This window comes from Octopus bimaculoides, chromosome Z (assembly GCF_046866305.1).
Source record: "Octopus bimaculoides isolate indiv1 chromosome Z, ASM4686630v1, whole genome shotgun sequence".
Lineage (NCBI taxonomy): Eukaryota > Metazoa > Mollusca > Cephalopoda > Octopoda > Octopodidae > Octopus > Octopus bimaculoides.
In genome coordinates, this window is record NC_142944.1 from 45,497,339 (window position 1) to 45,511,523 (window position 14,185).

At 35.6% G+C, this 14,185-nt stretch overlaps 1 long non-coding RNA gene across 1 annotated transcript in view; it reads right to left on the reverse strand.

The window, feature by feature from the left end:
• Positions 1-2,920: 2,920 nt before the first annotated feature.
• The window catches only part of LOC128249605 (uncharacterized), a 21,932-nt gene continuing 10,667 nt past the window's right edge, over positions 2,921-14,185 (reverse strand). The window contains exons 2-3 of the long non-coding RNA XR_016244769.1: positions 3,640-3,779; positions 2,921-3,407 (exon numbers count right to left, since the gene is read on the reverse strand). This is a non-coding gene — a long non-coding RNA (uncharacterized LOC128249605). The remainder of the gene's footprint in view (positions 3,408-3,639; positions 3,780-14,185) is intronic.

Consider the following 14,185-nt stretch of genomic DNA (forward strand, 5'->3'; position numbering starts at 1 on the left):
GGCGAGTCCGCCTGTCAGCCGAGTCTATTGTGCAAATTGCTCCACCACCGTCCCACAACAGGGAAGGCAAGGCAGTGTTCATCATGCTGGTGGCCATGGTGAAAGAATGTGTGTGGTGGACCCGAGCGAAAGGATTAGAGACGAAAACTTACCTCTCTGGCCAATCGCTCATCAACTTTTTCAAGTATCACTTGAAAAGGAAGGTGAGAATAGAGAGACAGTTTTTGTCTCGTGGAAGTTTCATTAAAAGGTGGGTGAATGTAGTAAAGACGGTGCGTGCGAGAGACGATACCTCTTTGAGCATGATCCTATAAATCGAGAAAAAAGAAGAGAGAGCATTTCGCTCTCATGTGTCTATTTCCTGCTGAGGTTACCATGGTCTTTTCCGTAGGCTTTTCTCTCCATGGATAAACCTAATGTTACCCCATTTTACACAATTGACATTTTCTGTGATATACGATACCCCCCCCCTTTTTTTTTTTGCCCCTACCGATCCCTTTTGATCGGATTTGTTAATTTTTATTTTACCTTTTTTTTTAAAAAAGAAAAGCTCTACAGTTGTATTTGTCCCCTCTGTGTGCAGCCCTGTGTGGCTAATAAAAGAAAGTTATCTACCTACTACCTACCTATCTATCTATCTATCTATCTATCTATCTATCTATCTATTTCTTTCTCTCTCTCTCTCTCTCTCTCTCTCTCTCTCTCTCACTCTCTCTCTCTCTCTCCCCATATATATATATATATATATATATATATATATATATATATATATATAATAAATGCCAAAATGAATTTCTGTGTCAGTGTGTCATACTTTCACCCCCTCTCTCACTATTCAACGACACTTCTACTATTCCTCTTGCTGGGGTGAGAGTAATGGTAGGCATAGAGATACTGTGGGGGTAGTAGATTGACAGTTGTGATGATAATGGGGTGATAGTAATAGTATGAGCTGTAGTTGTGATAGAGGTAAGCACCATTTGAGTGCGATTGTTTCCAGCTTCGCCTTCCTAGCACTTGTGCCAGTGGCATGTGAACAAAACATTGGACTGTCTCCTATGCAGGTGGCATGTAAAAAACACTATTTGAGCATGACCGTTGCCAGTACCGCTGGACTGGCCCTCGTGCCGGTGGCACGTAAAAAGTACCCACTACACTCTCAGAGTGGTTGGCGTTAGGAAGGGCATCCAGCTGTAGAAACTCTGCCAGATCAGATTAGAGTCTGGTGTAGCCATCTGGTTAGCCAGTCCCCAGTCAAATCGTCCAACCCATAGTAGCATGGAAAGCGGACGTTAAATGATGATGATGATGATAATATATAGAGATTCAGGTGAATACGGTGCTTAAGTTTAGGCACCAGAATTCAGTATGATACTATCCATACAGTTTCAAAATAAGGTGATTAAAATCAAAATAAGCAACAAGGATATCCAGAGGTAATGCAGTACGATCGTTTCATGTGACATTTTATATTTGATGTAATGTTTACATTGTTCAATAAAATGGAGTTGCATGGAACGATTGTGCAGCATTACCTCTGGATATTCTTGTTGCTTATTTTGATATATATTTATATATATATATATATATATATATATATATATATATATATATATATATATATATATATATATATATATATATAAAATAAGAATAGGGATCAAACATTCAAACACAGCTCACAGTAAATGTTACTTATATTACTGACACAGATTATGAAACAGCTGTTGACTAGTGCTCTCAAGGCAGTGGCCCAACATAACTGCAGTCAGTCTAATGACTGAAGGAAGTAAAATATAATGGAACAAACATCTATTATCTCAACTACACTTCAATATGCATGCATGCATGTGTGTGTGTGTGTGTGCCTTTGTGTTTACCCCCTCCCCAATCAGGTTTCACATCTGGTGTTAATTTGTTTACATCCCTGTAACTTTGCAGTTCAGCAAAAAAAATGATATAACAAGTACCAGATTTTGAAAATAAACAATAAGGTAGATTCTACAAGGCAGTGTTCCAGCCAATGACTGAAATAAGTAAAAAAAATCTAAGATAAAAACAAACCTAGTTACAACATACATAATCACTCACTCACATACACACAGGCACTGACATTTATGACATTTATTCACACGCGTATACATTAGACTGCATACTTTGGTTATAAACTTTATTGAGTATTTCTGTTTTAATTTTTGTTCAACAAAATATAAGCATTACACACACACACACACACACACACACACACACACATCCATGTACAAACATTTGTGTATATGCACATATATAATCCTTTCTGTCAAAGAGTGTAGGCTTGAAATGTCAAAGAGTTTTCTATTCTTCTTGAACATTTAACTAATACACCTGCTTGTTGTTCCCTCACCTGTCTTCATCTTTTGTTTTTTGTATATATACATATATATATATATATCATCATCATCGTTTAACGTCCGCTTTCCATGCTAGCATGGGTTGGACGGTTTGACTGAGGACTGGTGAAACCGGATGGCACCACCAGGCTCCAATCTAATTTGGCAGAGTTTCTACAGCTGGATGCCCTTCCTAACGCCAACCACTCTATATATATATATATATATATATATATATATATATATATATATATATATATATAGAGAGAGAGAGAGAGAGAGAGAGAGAGAGAGAAAGAGAGAGAGAGAAATGTAAGATCCAAGGATCAAAGTGCAGGAAGAAAGTGAGCTCCAGGTAATCCATAGAAAATATAAGAAAAACAGTCTTCAGGAACAATAGCGGTTTGTTGGCATGGAAGGTTGTGAACTTTTCCCTTATCGAAGTATGATAAGCTGGGAAAAATTATTTTATATTTCACCATAGGCAACCCAACCAGGGTTGCCAGGTATGCAAATGAGAATACAAGAATTAAGGAATGAAGTAGATGAGATCTGGACTACATATGTTTAATAGCGAGCAGAACCTTGGAAGTGGTAAATATCCAAGCAAGGTGTATACCGCGGCTACTCTTCAGACCAAGAGTATCTTGATTATATGAAGATTACTTTGTTGCCAACCACTTCTGACATTCTCTGGAAGTATTGTAAGGAGCCAAATCCTGCTGCCACACATATGGTCTTCCACCAGCACCCTTCACACCAGGGATTGACCACAAACTATAATCACTTCACATAGCTGCCTGAACTGAGCTTAAGGCCCTGTTCTTCGGTTGTTAAATTAATTCCACTGTGTGGACACAGTCAGAGTGTCTGCTATGTCCCTTCCTGTTGACCACAGCTGCTTTGTTGTCTCCATTGCAGCTGTCCATATCATGTTTTACTTCCTTTACAGTGTTCACAGAGCATTGACCAACAAGCATAATGAATCCATATTATGATACCTGGTGAATTTATGCAGCCTCTAGACATATTCACAATCTGAAAATAAAGAAGAATATATTAGATTTAATATTCAAGTCAATGTAAATTGAGTATTTTCAATGGAAATGTATTTTATCATTTATTTGTTATACAAAAAGAGAAAAGTAATGTTTCTGTATAATTTGAGAACCTGATGTGATAAAGATGAATAAAAAGAAGCATGAATCATTATTTTTCATATGTATTTTGCAAAAAATACCATACAGTCAATAAAAAAATTTATACAGACCAGTATTATCTGGACAGATACTGTGGTAGCTCTCAGTTTTGTTTAGTATTTAACATCTACGACTACTAGGAGTTGTCACTCAAGCTGTAAATTGTTCCAATGGATTATTTTGTGTTCACTTCACTGGATGGTTATATTATCTGGAGTATATAATAGCAATAATTATAACAACAGAGAATATGGAGACTGGTACATCCTCAAAATTTATTTCCTTTTATTTTACAATGTCATAAAGCATATTTTTATGGTTATTACAACCTACACATGTTTCCACTGCGCCAAATATGGGCAGCTGCATATACAACTGGGCAAAACTTTTTGTGCAGCTTCATTCAGGGTATTCCAGCTTAGGTAATTGACTTCGAGGTCCTTAGTAATGCTTGATGCCATAAGGTTTTTACCTGAGGGATGAGTGTATGGTAGCTTAAGTGCAATGTATGTATGTATAGATGTAAATATATGTATGTATACACATATATATATATATATTTAACTGTCTATCTGTACACACACACACACGCACGCACACACATGCACACACACACACACACACACATACACACATATGATAGGGTACTGAAACGTTCCCGGCTTTGGCTAAAATAAAATACAGGAGGATCAGTGAATTATGATTTTATTCAACATATTCCCTTCTTAGATTCACACACTTATTGCAGCGGTCCTTCAGTTTTTGTAAGCCCTGTAAAAGAACTGAGAAGGTTGAGCCTCCAGCCAGGTCCTTTGTGACACCCTCAAAGCCACGAACTTTTCAACACCTTGTGTGTACACACACACACACACGTGCACACATACACACACATGTATATATATACACAAATGTGTGTGCATCTTTTCTCTTTTAATTGTTTCAGTCATCGGACTGCGGCCATACTAGAGCATTCCCTTGAAGACTTATTTCTTGAACTATAATTCAAGAAATCAAGCCCTAGGAGGGGTGGATTCTCAGTCCCTTCACAAGGGAAGGAGAAGTGCGGGTTTTAGGAGTGGAAGTGAGTGTGGAGATCAAATATTTGTAGTAAGGCAGATGTGTGAGAAATTTTTGGCAAAAGGGAGGGAAGTGTATTGGACCTTTATGGACCTAGAGAAGGCATGTGACCATGTGGATAGGGATGTCATGTGGCAGGTGTTGTATGGAGTAGATGGTAGATTGTTGAGAGCTGTTCAGAGTTTTTATAGAGAAAATAGAGCATGCGTTAGAGTGAATGGTGAAGTAAGAAAGTGGTTTGATGTGAAGGTGGGGTTAAGACAGGGTTGTATGATGCCTCTGTGGCTGTTTGATTTATATATGGATGTTGTGGTGAGAGAGGTGAATGCTTGAACCTTTGGTAAGGAAGCCCAAATGGTGAGAGAAAATGGAGAGAAATGGCAGGTGGGTCAGTTGTTGTTTGCTGATGATACAGCACTGGTGGTGGATTCAGAAGAGCAACTGAGGAGACTGGTGGTAGTGTTTGGAAGAGTGTGTGAGAGGAGGAAACTGAAAGTGAATGTAGTTGAGCGTAAGGTGATGAGATATTCAAGAGATGGAAGGGCTGGTAGGATGAATGTGAGTATAAATGGTGAAATGTTAGAGGAGGTGAATGTTTTTCAGCATCTGGGATCACATGTGATGGCAGATGGGTGTTGGCCGAGGAGGTAGGATACAGAGTGAGGGAGGAGAGTAAGATACTTGGAGTTGTGAAAGATATGCTGAGAGATAAAAGGTTGAGTATGAAAGCGAAAAGAGGTGTGTATGAGGGCATGATTGCGCCGACAATGTTATATGGTGCAGAGATGTAGGGTCTTAGAGAGGCAGAAAGGAGGTGATTAGATGTGTTTGAGATGAGATGTCTAAGGGCTATGGTTGGTGTGATACAGATGGACAGGATGAGGAATGAGGAGGTGCAAAGGCAAGCAGGAATGAGAGAAAAACTAACAACCAAAATGGATAGATGAATGTTGAGGTGGTTTGACCACATGGAGAGGATGGACGATGAGCAGATGGTAAGGAGGGTGATGAAGGCTGGAGTTGTAAGCAGCAGAACTAGAGGTAGACCTTGGTTTGTGTGGATGAATGGAGAGAGGAAAGCTTGGACAGATGAGTGTTTGTGGACACATGAGTGAATTTGATGTTGCTCAAAGGAGTATGGAACCAGCATGTTGTGGCGAGAGTAAACCAGCATATGCTGTAGGGTTCCACTGCTGATATTGGGGGTTGTGTTCTAGGTCTTGACCTGAGCAGAGAACGGGGCTTGCTTCTATGAGCTAGAAAATGAATGGAATGTCTGGTGTATGTCTTGTGGCTACCCACTCCTAAAAAAATGGGGAATAGGCTTGGGTATATATATATATATATATATATACACATATATACAGGGTGCGATGTGTAAATTGTCACAATTTTATAGTTTTAATTTCATGCATGTGCAGTGTTTCTTTTGATTTTGTCAATTACATAGTAATCTGCCAGGAGTTTGGAAATGACATGCTGTACTGCTTCGTCTTCACACCAGAAGCTCCAATACAAACAGATGGTGAACAGACAGAGCAATCGTTGGCTTGCTACGTCCCCAAAACATGTACTGAGAGCGATAAAAATCAAACATCCAGTCAACATCATGGGGTCTGGAGTGATCACTAGTGATGGCGACATTATGTTACCATTCACCTTCCTATATGACCTCATTCAACATAGCGGCCTACATCAAGTGCCTGGAGGAGGTAGTGCTGTCATGGGTCAATAGAGTGGCTGCCAGAAGACCCTGCCTCTGGCAACAGGGCCTTGTACCATGCCATGCAAGCAGATAAAGCCAGTCATGTCTATCAGACAATTTCTGTGATCACATCACACCTAATATCAGGCCATATAACTCCCCAAACTTCAACTCTCTTGATAATTATGTGTGAGGTACAGTTGAGCAGGAGACCAACAAAACTCCTTGTAACAACAAAGATGAACTGAAGGCAAAGATTGTGGCAGCATTTACCAACTTAAACAAGAAGACAGTTGAGAAGAATTGCAAGAGATTCCAAAGTCGTCTGGAGGCCGTGGTTGAAGCCAATGGTGATTTTATTGAATAAACATACTCTTTAGTGTTTCAAGATATTTTTATTAAATTTTAGTAAATATATCTGTTAAAATGAGATGTCAATGTTATTTTCATTTTTGCATAATTTAGACAATATATTCACCGCATCCTGTATATATGTATGTGTGTGTGTATAAATATATATATATGTATGTATGTACATCTTGTATATCTACAAATATATATATATATGTATGTATGTACATCTTGTGAGTGTGTGTATATATATATATGTATGTATATATACTCACACACACACACACATACCTATAATATGTCTTGCAACCCCAAGGCTTTTTTTTCTGTATATGTATTATTATTATTATAAGTTTTTGGTGTCTTTGCCTGGCCCTAAGACTATATTCTGTTTGTTTATTTTGCTTTTTGTCCCTCATCCATCCACTAACAGTCTCATCTTGAATTACTCTTATCCATTTTTGTATATCCGTTTCTGCATTGCTTGTTCATCCATTTATTGTATATCCATCTTTTTTTTTTGTTATGTTTTGATCCCATTCCGACAAGAAACTTGCCGGTGCCTCCAGAGTGGAAACAATATTATCGATAATTGCATGAAATTGCATTTGACAGCCTGGCCGATAACTGATTAGGTGTGGGTGACCGTCTGTGTTTGTTTTTCCGTCATCTCTGCATTTACTATGTTTTTCAATTTGACCTTCTGTGTCTGTTTTCTGTTCATTCGCAAATTTACTTTCCGTGTGTTATGTTTTTGTCAAATTTTCATTTTGTTCTGTTCTCTTAATTTAATCCTGAAAAAAAAAATACATGTAATTATGTGTATATGCATATACATATATATATATATATATATATATATATATATATATATATATATATATATATATATATATATATATATATATATATATAATTAATTATATGTATTTATTTTATCCTAATTAATAATAATTCGGATAGAATAAATGGGTTAATAGAAACCAGGGTAGCAAAGATCACAAAATAACTGTGGTGTAATTACTGTTTGTGAGGCAGAAACTCCTTGATATTTTGGGTATTTGAGTATATATGAATTTAAGGAATGGAGTAAACGCATGTTATAACTGCATACTTTATTCCGACATATGTTTCGAAGAATTACAATTTATGCGATCCATAGGAATCATCGATGTTAAAAATGTAAACTTCTCCTCAGGGAAATGTATGGGAGCTATCTTAAACTTAAGACATTATGACCGAGTATGAGAACTATAGTTGGATAAGGTTATAACGTAATTCATTTGAAAAAACCGTTAGAGAGGTGGACGCTACCAGATAGTACGTTGGACAAGAAAGGAAGAGAAAAAAAAAAAAAAGAAGAGAGAGAGAGAGAGAGAGAGAGAGAGAGAGAGAGAGAGAGAGAGAGAGAGAGAGAAGGAAAATTCAGAGTGTAGATTTGGGAGTAGATGGGATGATATAAATCCATTAAAAAAAATTTTTTGGAGAGGAATGTTATGTAATAAAAAGGCATTATAAATGGGGTTAATACTGTGTTTCTATGAAAGTATTGAGATGACTGTATATAAACACTTATACTTATGTGTATGCACATATATATACACAAACAGACCCACATTTACTCCAATAAGTTCATATATGCATATTTATGTACACACCCATGTCAAAACTCACACTCACATATGCATACGAACACACACACATATACATATATACATATATCAATACATACACATGCACATATACATATGTATATATATATATATATATATATATATATATATACATATACATATATACATATACACAAATAAAAGAACTGGACGCCATTGCATAGTGCCAAGGACTCCAAATTTGCCATCAAGATGTAGGACAAAATACTGCAATAGCCTGGGCTTCAAAGGTCCACAGCTTTTCAATATCCTCCCGAAGGACCTGAGAGACCTGCATGCGGTGGATGTAGGTGTCTTCAAGACAAGGCTGGACCTCTTCCTGTCAGGTGTCCCAGATGAACCAACTTCACGGCAGGAGGCGCAGATGAGAGTAGCTGCATCAAACTCTCTCATGCACCAAATGTTAATTCCTGAAGTAAAATTCGTGAAGTAAAATTGTATAGCAGCACAAAATGGCGGTGCCCCAGCATGGCCACAGCTCATGAGCTGAAACTGGATAAAATGAAAATGAAAAATATATATATATATATATATATACATATACACATATACACACACATATATATACATACATATATACAAATACATATATATATATACATATATACACACCTATACACATATATATATACACAAATACACACACACATACATATACAAGCATACATACATATACATACACACATACATATATATACATACATACATATATATATATATATATATATATATATATATATATATATACATATATATATATATACACACACACACATACACATATATACACATATACACACACATACATATACAAGCATTCATACATATACATACACACATACATATATATACATACATACATATATATATATATATATATATATATATATATATATATATATATACATATATATATATATATATATATATATATATATATATATATATATATATATATATACAAATACGCACCCAAAAATATTCACAAATACACTCATATATGAATATATATAAAAAGTTGCATAAATATGTCTGTGCACAAAAATATACATACATCCAATTAAGCATACATACATGCATATTTATATATTTTTTATAAATAATAGCAATAAAAAATAAAAATAAAAATACATATATGTACACAAAAATCTATACAAACATCTAGTTTCATACAAAAATATGAATATATATACACACACTCTCCCACAGGTACACGTGTATATATATATAAACACTTATACACGTACCATTATACATACATATATTTTTTTTTTATGTATTTGTTGTTACATGAATTTATATAGATACTCATACGCAATTTAATATACTCCCTAGTACGTATGAATAACTGTCAATGTGTGGTAATTATTAATAAAGTAGAGGGATATTTATCTGAAGGTAATTCATATATAAGTGAATGAGATGTTAAATGAATGAAAATTAATTAATGAATTAAAGAATAATAAAGTTAATGGGTTGTCCATTAATTCACATGAAATGATTACTTTATTATTATATGCTAGAAAAGTTGGGCTGAATTAGGGGTTGAAAGAGTAAATCTTGCTTAAGAAGACAAAGTCAAAATTATAAATAAGGTTTACTATAGTAATTCCGTAACATATTTGTTAGTGTAAAAATTTTATCGAGATTTGAAAATCACAATATATTATGCTGACCAGTAAATTTTTCGTCAAATAATGAGATATTAAAATGATTGGGATATGTTTTGTTACGAGAATAAATATTTAAACTATGAATAATAAAAATTAAAGATGTTTCTAGGAACGTTGAAATGATGAATTATGATCGTAGATTTAGAAAACTCTCATTAAAAAAGCCAGGAACATAAATAACTCTTATTATTGCTAAGCAAATTGGTGAATAAATTGGAAGTCGTAAATTAATGATATTGAGGTATAATTAAGTATGGAAAAGAAGAAGTAAGGTTAATAAAGCATTGCATATTATGTAATTATTATGGGTGAATTTTACTATGAAATAAACCAAAAATAATGCGCTTTTTTATGTTCAAAGATTTTATATGTGTTCTAATTTAGGTTAATAAATAAAGAATCTTTAGATAAATTAATCAATCGTAATCAATTTTTATCTTCTAACATATGAGGGAGTTAATCACATGTTTTACTAGAACTATTTGAGGAACTCATGTATTACGGGTTAATATGATAGCGTTTTATAAAAAAGTGATTGTTATTTAAATGCTGAAAATACATGTTGCTGCCAATGTTTACATCTGGTAAACACGTTCATAGAAAATTCTTACAGTTTATTCTTTGAAAATAAATTAAAGTACAGTTCGTTATTACATAATGAGCAGAATTTTCCACCATTTTCATATGGCCTAGAAATAGAAAGAATTAGCCAGTCTAGTTTAAATTTTATGTTATTATCTTTAAGTTCCCAAATTAGTTTGCTAAGGCTCGTGGTATTACGTTTGTTTCTATCTCTAAATGTTGAGAAATGATTAGATATTCTGTTGGATATTGGTGAACAGGAAGATCCAACATAAAAGTAAATATTTGTAGGAGTCCTGACTTGGCATTGATAAATAGTGTTTTTGAGTTTGGCATTATCACTTAAAAACCAAATTCTTTGCTATTAACTTTAGAAATAATGATTTTGTTGTTGTGACTATTACTATTATGTATCGTGTTATAATTATTGTTCCTTATATTATTATTAGTGCTATTATTGTTATTATGGTAAGGGTTAATAATGTCCGGCTTAATGTTATTACTGTTGTCACTCTCTAGCGGATGTAAAAGCCTCATATTATGTGCGGATATTATCTGTATGTATATGAGAGTGTGAGTTTTGACGTGGGTGTGTACATAAATATGCATATATGAACTTATTGGAGTAAATGTGGGTCTGTTTGTGTATATATATGCGCATACACATAAGTATAAGTGTTTATATACATTCATCTCAATATTTTCATAGAAACACAGTATTAACCTCATTTATAATGCCTTTTTATTACATAACATTCCTCTCCAAAAAAATTTTTTTATTGGATTTATATCATCCCATCTACTCCCAAATCTACACTCTGAATTTTCCTTCTCTCTCTCTCCCTCTCTCTCTCTCTCTCTCTCTCTCTCTCTTCTTTTTTTTTCTCTTCCTTCCTTTCTTGTCCAACGTACTATCTGGTAGCGTCCACATCTCTAACGGTTTTTTCAAATGAATTACGTTATAACATTATCCAACTATAGTTCTCATACTCTGTCATAATGTCTTAAGTTTAGGATGGTTCCCATACATTTCCCTGAGGAGAAGTTTACATTTTTAACATCGACGATTCCTATGGATCGCATAAATTGTAATTCTTCGAAACATATGTCGGAATAAAGTATGCAGTTATAACATGCGTTTACTCCATTCCTTAAATTTATATATATATATATATATATGGTGGTTGTCTACTCCTTAAACAGAGTTTGACCACCTCCTGCACCTACACCTTAGCCCTTTCATGGCGTCTGATGTGGCTTTTTAAACCAGACAGTGTTTTGAAAAAACACCCACACAGATTGCACCTCTGATTTGCACTACCAATACCTGCAAGTAAGTTCTGCTCATTGTGGATCCTAACATGTCTTTTAAGACCCCCATTGGATTTGCAAACCCTCTGGCACACACCACATTCAAACGTGTGCACAGACATATAATCAGAATAGCTGGGTGAGGTTTGTTTTCCATGGGTTCGCAGGTGAGATTTGAGGCCAGCCAAGGACAGACATGGTCTGTCACAGACTGTGCACACAAAAAGGTCCTTGTCATTCACCTTCTCAGTCTTCACCTTTTTCCTTAAATGTCTCTTGAGCCCTGCTTGCATCATCCTGGCCTCTTCAAATGCTTTCACTCCACTCCACACCCTTGTTCGCCATCCAACTCGATCTGAAGCGAGGACTTCTATATCTTTTGGAGCCATTCCAATTGACTTCATAGCAGTCCTTATGCCATCCTTAAACCTTTTTTTAGGTTTATGCCGATAACGTTTCCCCTCTGCAAGCTCACCATAAAACAGCTGTTTCGGCATGCGTTCATCTGCCATTCGAACAATATGGCCACACCATCTCAATTGGTTCCTCAAAATCATGGCTTTAATTGAGGGGATGCCTGCAGATGCAAGGATATCTGTGTTTGGAGTAAAAGAATTCCATTTAATTCTTAAAATATGACGAAGGCATTTTTGGTGGAATTTTTCTAACATTTTAAAATGCCTTTCATAACAGGTCCAAGTTTCACAGGAATACAATAGGGATGTTAAGACAAATGATTTGTAAAGAGCCAGCTTTGTATTGTTATTTATATGTCGCTGGCGCCAGACGCGTGACTCCAAGCCACCAAATGCTTTTGCTGCCCTTTGAATTCGCAGGTGTATTTCCGTATCAAGATTTCCATCATCTTGAACAGAGCTTCCCAGGTAGACAAATGAATTTACAACCTCAAGTAACTTTCCCTTAACAAAAATTTTAGGGAGGTTACAAACAGCACCATACGCAGGTTGATACATCACAACTGTTTTTTTCAGATTGATGGTCAGGCCAAAATCATCACAAGCTGCATCAAATGCAGATACAAGGGATTGCAGACCTGATTCAGAATGACTAACCAGATCGCAATCGTCAGCATACAAAATTTCCCTAATAAGTGAAGTAAAAACCTTCGTTTTAAACTTCAGTCGGGTCAAATTAAAAACATTCCCCGTTGTTCGATATTTTATGTAGATACCCTCCTCAGAGTTTTGAAAGGAATGTGACACCACAACGGCAAAGTATATTGCAAAGAGGGTGGGTGCATCAAGGTCTCCCTGCTTTACTCCATTTTCCACAGCAAAAGATTCAGAAAGCCTACCACCAAAATTAACCCTAGCTCTCATATCCTGATGCAAAACCTTGACCATGTTTATAAACTTTTCTGGGCAACCAATTTTCCCCAGAATTAGCCACAGAGCACTTCGATTAACAGTATCGAATGCTTTGCTCAAATCAACAAAGCAATGGTACAGAGCAAGATTCTGTTCAATGCACTTCTCCTGCAATTGTCTGACAGTAAAGATACAATCAGCTGTGCCCCTGGAGGAACGAAAACCACACTGAGACTCAGACACCATACTTGGAACTATAAAGGTATTTAAACGTTCTAACAAAATGCGGGCGAGCACCTTTCCAACCACAGACAAAAGGGAAATCCCACGAAAATTACCGCACAGATCCTTTGACCCCGATTTATATAAGGAGACAAGAATGGCATCAATCCAGTCTTGAGGCACTTTCTCACTTCTCCAACAGTGACAAATTAAAATATTTAAGAGTTCCATCATTTTGTCACCCCCATATTTCAAGACTTCTGCACAGATTCCATCAGATCCTGGAGACTTGTTGTTATTCAGCTTATTCATAGCTAAATAAATGTCATTTAGAGTTGGTTCAGATGCCATCTCTTCTATAACTGGAAGTTGTTCAATTTTTTCTATCGTCCTCATATTAACGGATGATGGTCTATTCAAAAGTGCAGAGAAATGTTCTACCCAACGCTTATGAATAGAAGCGGTGTCAGTCAGAAGAAAACATCCATCTTCTGTTCTCACTGGAGCTACTGAAGAAGATTTTGGACCATATACCTCCCTAACATAAGAATACAAACAACTGGCATCATTTCTATCAGCTGCTTCTTGTGCCCCTTTTGCCCTATCATTCCACCATTCCTGTTTAATTTTCCTTAGAGCAGTTTGCACCCTCCTTTTCAGCTTTCTGTAAGTTTCATTTGAGTTGGGATTCAATG